Below are 6,000 nucleotides of genomic sequence, written 5' to 3'. Positions count from 1 at the left end.
CGTGAGCCACTGCGCCTGGCCAAGACGTCTTAAAACTTAGTAACAAAAAGACAAATACCCCAACTGAACAAAATGGCAAAAGCTCTGAATAGACATTTCTTTAAAGAAGACACGTCAATGGCCCGTGCCCACATGGAAAGACACTCTAATATTAGTCACTGGGACGTGCAAGTCAAAACCACCACAAAACCCCCCTCCACCCCCACCGGGATGGCCGTCATCAAAAAGCCAGACAACAGCACACGCTGACGAGGAGATGGAGAAACTGGAACCCGGCAACGAGCGCGCAGGGTTACACAACGGTGCAGCCGCTGCAGAAAACGGACAGTCAGTTCCTCAAACAGTTAAACGCAGTTATCATGTGATCCGGCAACTGCTCCCCAGAATACATCCAAGAGAGCTGAAAATACCTGCCCTGCAAAACCTCATACATGGTTGCTCAAAGCAACATTATCCTTGATTGTCAAAAAGCAGAAACAACTCAAATGTCCATCAACAGAGGAAAGAATGAACAGCCACACCGTGGAATATGACTCAGCCATGAAAAACAGGGAGGCACCTACGCGTGCTGCAGCACCGATGAGCGTTGGAACCCCGTGTCAGTCACAAAGGACTGTGCAATGCAGGACTCCAGAGCCTTGGAAACGTGTCACTCACAAAGGACTACGCAGTGGCCAACTCCGGAGCCCTCCATGTCACTCACAAAGGACCACACACTGCAGGACTCCAGAGCCTTGGAAACGTGTCACTCACAAAGGACTACGCAGTGGACAACTCTGGAGCCCTCCATGTCACTCACAAAGGACTACACACTGCAGGACTCCAGAACCCTCCATGTCACTCACAAAGAACCACACACTGCAGGACTCCAGAGCCCTCCATGTCACTCACAAAGGACTACACACTGCAGATTCCACAGCCCTCCATGTCACTCACAAAGGACCACACACTGCAGGACTCCAGAGCCTTGGAAACGTGTCACTCACAAAGGACTACGCAGTGGACAACTCCGGAGCCCTCCATGTCACTCACAAAGGACTACACACTGCAGGACTCCAGAACCCTCCATGTCACTCACAAAGAACCACACACTGCAGGACTCCAGAGCCCTCCATGTCACTCACAAAGGACTACACACTGCAGGACTCCACAGCCCTCCATGTCACTCACAAAGAACCACACACTGCAGATTCCAGAGCCCTCCATGTCACTCAAAAAGGACCATACACTGCAGGACTCCACAGCCCTCCATGTCACTCACAAAGGACCACACACTGCAGGACTCCACAGCCCTCCATGTCACTCACAAAGGACTACACAATGCACAATTCCACAGCCCTCCATGTCACTCACAAAGAACCACACACTGCAGGACTCCAGAACCCTCCATGTCACTCACAAAGAACCACACACTGCAGGACTCCAGAGCCCTCCATGTCACTCACAAAGAACCACACACTGCAGGACTCCAGAACCCTCCATGTCACTCACAAAGGACTACACACTGCAGGACTCCACAGCCCTCCATGTCACTCACAAAGGACCACACACTGCAGGACTCCACAGCCCTCCATGTCACTCACAAAGGACTACACAATGCACAATTCCACAGCCCTCCATGTCACTCACAAAGAACCACACACTGCAGGACTCCAGAACCCTCCATGTCACTCACAAAGAACCACACACTGCAGGACTCCAGAGCCCTCCATGTCACTCACAAAGAACCACACACTGCAGGACTCCAGAGCCCTCCATGTCACTCACAAAGAACCACACACTGCAGGACTCCAGAACCCTCCATGTCACTCACAAAGGACTACACACTGCAGGACTCCACAGCCCTCCATGTCACTCACAAAGAACCACACACTGCAGGACTCCAGAACCCTCCATGTCACTCACAAAGAACCACACACTGCAGGACTCCACAGCCCTCCATGTCACTCACAAAGGACTACACACTGCAGGACTCCAGAACCCTCCATGTCACTCACAAAGGACCACACACTGCAGGACTCCAGAACCCTCCATGTCACTCACAAAGGACTACACACTGCAGATTCCACAGCCCTCCATGTCACTCACAAAGGACTACACACTGCAGATTCCAGAGCCTTGGAAACGTGTCACTCACAAAGGACTACGCAGTGGACAACTCCGGAGCCCTCCATGTCACTCACAAAGGACTACACACTGCAGGACTCCAGAACCCTCCATGTCACTCACAAAGGACTACACACTGCAGATTCCAGAGCCTTGGAAACGTGTCACTCACAAAGGACTACGCAGTGCGTGATTCCATTTGTATGAAAATCCAGAATAAGTAACCTATGAATATCAAGAAGCAGAATGTAGGCTAGTGCTTGACGGGGGCTGGAGGGGGACAAGGGGGTTGAGGAGTGATGACAGAATGGTGAAGGATTTCTCTGTGGAGTCACGGAAAACGGGCTAAAATCAACTGCGGTGATGAATGCACAGTTCTGAGCTGAAAGCCCCCAAGCTGCAGACTTTAAGTGGGTGAATCGCATGGCTTGTGAATTATATCTCAATAAAGCTGACTTTAAAAAAAGAATGTAAATATCTTAACGTAACCCTAAAGCAAAAGCACCCAGGAGCTCTTGGGTTAATGTGCCGGCTACGTGCTTTTCAGCGACTATTAGAAACGGAGACCCTAAAACTTCCCCTGGTGACCCCCCCCCCCACACGCTGTGCAGCACCCCAGGCTGGCCCCCACCTCACCGCCGGCCCCTCATCTACACCCTCTCACCGCACATCTGGCACCTCGGAGGAGAAACACTGTGCTCTCTAACTAATTCACGACGTTGTACTAGGAACTCACCAAGCCATGATGAGCGCAGAGAGCAAAGTCCTTTACTAAAGAAAACTTTTTTTTTTGAGACGGAGTCTTGTTCTGTCCCTCAGGCTGGAGTGCAGTGGCTCACTGTAACCTCCACCTCCCAGGTTCAAGCGAATCTCCTGCTTCAGCCTCCTGAGTAGCTGCGATCACAGGCACAAACCACCACACCCGGCTAATTTTTATATTTTTAGTAGAGATGGGGTTTCACCATGTTGGCCAGGCTGCTCCTGAACTCCTGGATTCAAATGATCCGCCAGCCTCGGCCTCCCGAAGTGCTGGGATTACAGCTGCGAGCCAGTGTGCCCGGCCTTTAAAGAGAACTATTAATCATGGATTTTAACTCATTAATGCTGTGGTCATGAACCACAGCTGCTTTTGTATGCAAACCACAGCCTCTGCGGAAGAAGAAACGATCATCCCCCAGGCCCTGGGCAATGGGTCATCAGGGGCGCGACTGGCTGCAGGACCTCGATCAATGACAGATCCAGGCCCCCTGGTTTGCAAAGGAGGGTCGGGCACCAGCCAACGCCCTGACCTGACCCGGGGGGCAGCGGTGAGAGGACCGAGCTGGGAGGTTTGCGAAAGGTTCGCACACGCCCGCCCGCCTGAGGTGTGGGGTCCTTGCCTCTGCCCGCCACGTGCCCTGTGGGAAGACGGAGTCCCGGACCAGCCTCTGGACTCCACGGCCTCGGACGTATCCTTTCCCTTTCCGGGCCTCAGTTTCCCCAACTGCAGCAGGCTTCTCAGGCCTGTTTCCTGGCTATGCTGTAACCCGGCCCCCACCTCCCCGCTTAGCCCACGCGTCACACTGGCCTCCCCGGGTGACAGCACAGCCCTGCCCAGCCCGTCCGTCAGCAGCCTCGGCCTTCAGGCAAGCTGGGATGGCAGGGCCCTGACAAACGGGTCCTAGGGAGGGGGCTCTGGAGCCTGGCGCCACCTCTGCCCGCTGCAGGACCGTGGGAGGTCCCCTGACCTCTAAGGTCAGCCCCTCGTGTGGCCACGCTGGGGACGTGGGGTGTCCATCACGGTGGGGGGCTGGGGAGGTTTGGGGAGGCCTGGGGAGGAAGAGGTGGGGGAGGTGAGGTGGAAGGTTGGGGGCAGGCCGGGAGGTTGGAAGAGGCTGGGGGAGGCTGAGGGAGGTTGGGGGAGGCTGAGGGAGGTTGGGGGAGGTTGGTGGAGGCTGGGAAATGTCTAAGGGGAGGCTCAGAAAAGGCTGGGAGGGTGGAGGAGGCTGGGGGAGGTCCAGGGAAGGCAAGGGAAGGTCCGAGGGGAGGCTGAGGGAGGTTGGAGGAGGCTGAGGGAGGTTGGAGGAGGCTGAGGGAGGTTGGGGGAGGCTGAGGGAGGTTGGAGGAGGCTGAGGGAGGTTGGGGGAGGCTGAGGGAGGTTGGAGGAGGCTGAGGGAGGTTGGGGGAGGCTGAGGGAGGTTGGAGGAGGCTGGGGGGAGGTCCAGGGAAGGCATGGGAAGGTCCGAGGGGAGGCTGAGGGAGGTTGGAGGAGGCTGGGAGGAGGCCCAGGGGAGGCTGACGGGGCAGGAGGACGGGAGAAGGCTGGGGGAGGCGGAGGGTAGGTCGCGCACCCTGGGCTTAAGGGGACACTGGATCCTGGTCCAGGAGGGTCTGTACTTTCCTTCTCTAAACCCCAGTTGTCTCGTCTTTACGCAGCGGTAAACGTCACCTCCTATAACTCACAGGGCCATGTGAGGATGGACAAACATAAAGGCTTCTGTATATAAACCCCAAGCACAGGCCGGGCCCACAGCTACCGAGTGCCCACGAGACGCCGGTTCCCGCAGGGCCTGGGTTAGAGCAGTGGCTCCATAAATGTCACCGTTCTCCAACCACAGCTGCACTTTCCACCTCCTCAGAGATGAGAAACGGGGCCTGAGGATTCACGCGGACCATGAAATAGGGGCCGGACAAGCTGGCGCCCAGGAACACTCTGCTCTCTGCGGACGGGACACAGCACTCAAGGTTCCGTAGCTCGGCGTGACGGGGCCACCCCTCCAGGGAATGCTCCTGAATGAACCTGGAAACATTTGCGAGGCTGAAAAATGCTCCCACAGGTGGGAGGCAGGAGTCTGCCTCCCCCAGCCGTGCCCGCGGCTCGAAGCCAGCTCAAGGGAGATGAAGACACCGCCATTCAGCGACTATCCCACTCCCGTTACTGCCAGGGGAAGGGTCCGCCCGGCACCAGGGGAAGGGTCCGCCCGGCAGCAGCTGCCCAGGCTCATTTGTCTCCTGCCCACCCCCAGCTCCACACCACAGCATCCTGAAAGGAGGGGTCTTCAAACAGCTCCTTCACGTAACCCAGGAGACCCTCAGGTCTCCGGGCGACGCCATCTCTCCTGGCTGAGCCTCCTCGACCGGGGCAGAGGCCACGAGAGGCCCAAGGAGGCTGAGTTTCACATCCACGCACAGAAACGGGGAAGAAAGTGCTTGTGATCTCAGGCCCCACGCAGGGCTGGGCCGTGAGACCCGTGGGGGCAGCGGATCAGCTCCCGTGCGTTCATCCCACCCCTGGCAGCAGCCCTTAGCCCCAGGCCCTGAGCTCTGATGGCCTCCGTGTAATTTTGGTGAACGGCTGCTCCCCGGCCCTGTGTGAGCGTGTGAGCGGGGATGCCCTCGGCCCGGGCTCCGGCACGGGGCTGTGACTCATCCACCGGCTCCCGGCAGCCCCGGGTCTGAGGCAGGACTCGTGGGTCTTGGGGGAAGACCGGGGCAGGGCCACCTCCCTCGGTCGAGTCCCTCCAGCATATCTGTCCAGAGAAATGAGAGGCCCAGAAACCGAGCCCAGCTGCAAACATCTGCCTCCAGCCACAACTTGCAAGCAGGCAGCTATATTTTGTTTTACCTGCAAAGTATATGAAGAGCTTCTGAATTAGTTACCACCAAGATTAAAACAGGAAAAAAAAAATCCACATTTCTAGCTTCTCTAGAAAGTTGGAAATCAGGCCAGATGGCCAAGATCTAGTGAGCTGATAGGCCGCTGGCCCCTTCCTGTGGGACACACACCCCTCGGCCTGCCACAGACCCCACCCAGCCCAGCAGCCTTCCTGGGGTGGCCAGGTGTCCACACACCCCTCACCACGAGCTGTCACGTGCCACGGAGCGCTGTGTTATCGGTTTTGGTGACACAGTTTC

At 56.8% G+C, this 6,000-nt stretch overlaps 1 protein-coding gene across 3 annotated transcripts in view; it reads right to left on the bottom strand.

Moving 5' to 3' along the window:
• Nucleotides 1–6,000, bottom strand: part of FAM20C (FAM20C golgi associated secretory pathway kinase) — an 84,460-nt gene that overhangs the window by 61,447 nt on the left and 17,013 nt on the right. The gene's annotated exons all lie outside the window — the stretch shown is intronic.

This window comes from Pan paniscus, chromosome 6, assembly GCF_029289425.2.
Source record: "Pan paniscus chromosome 6, NHGRI_mPanPan1-v2.0_pri, whole genome shotgun sequence".
Taxonomy (NCBI): domain Eukaryota; kingdom Metazoa; phylum Chordata; class Mammalia; order Primates; family Hominidae; genus Pan; species Pan paniscus.
This window is presented reverse-complemented; position numbering and strand designations above follow the sequence as displayed.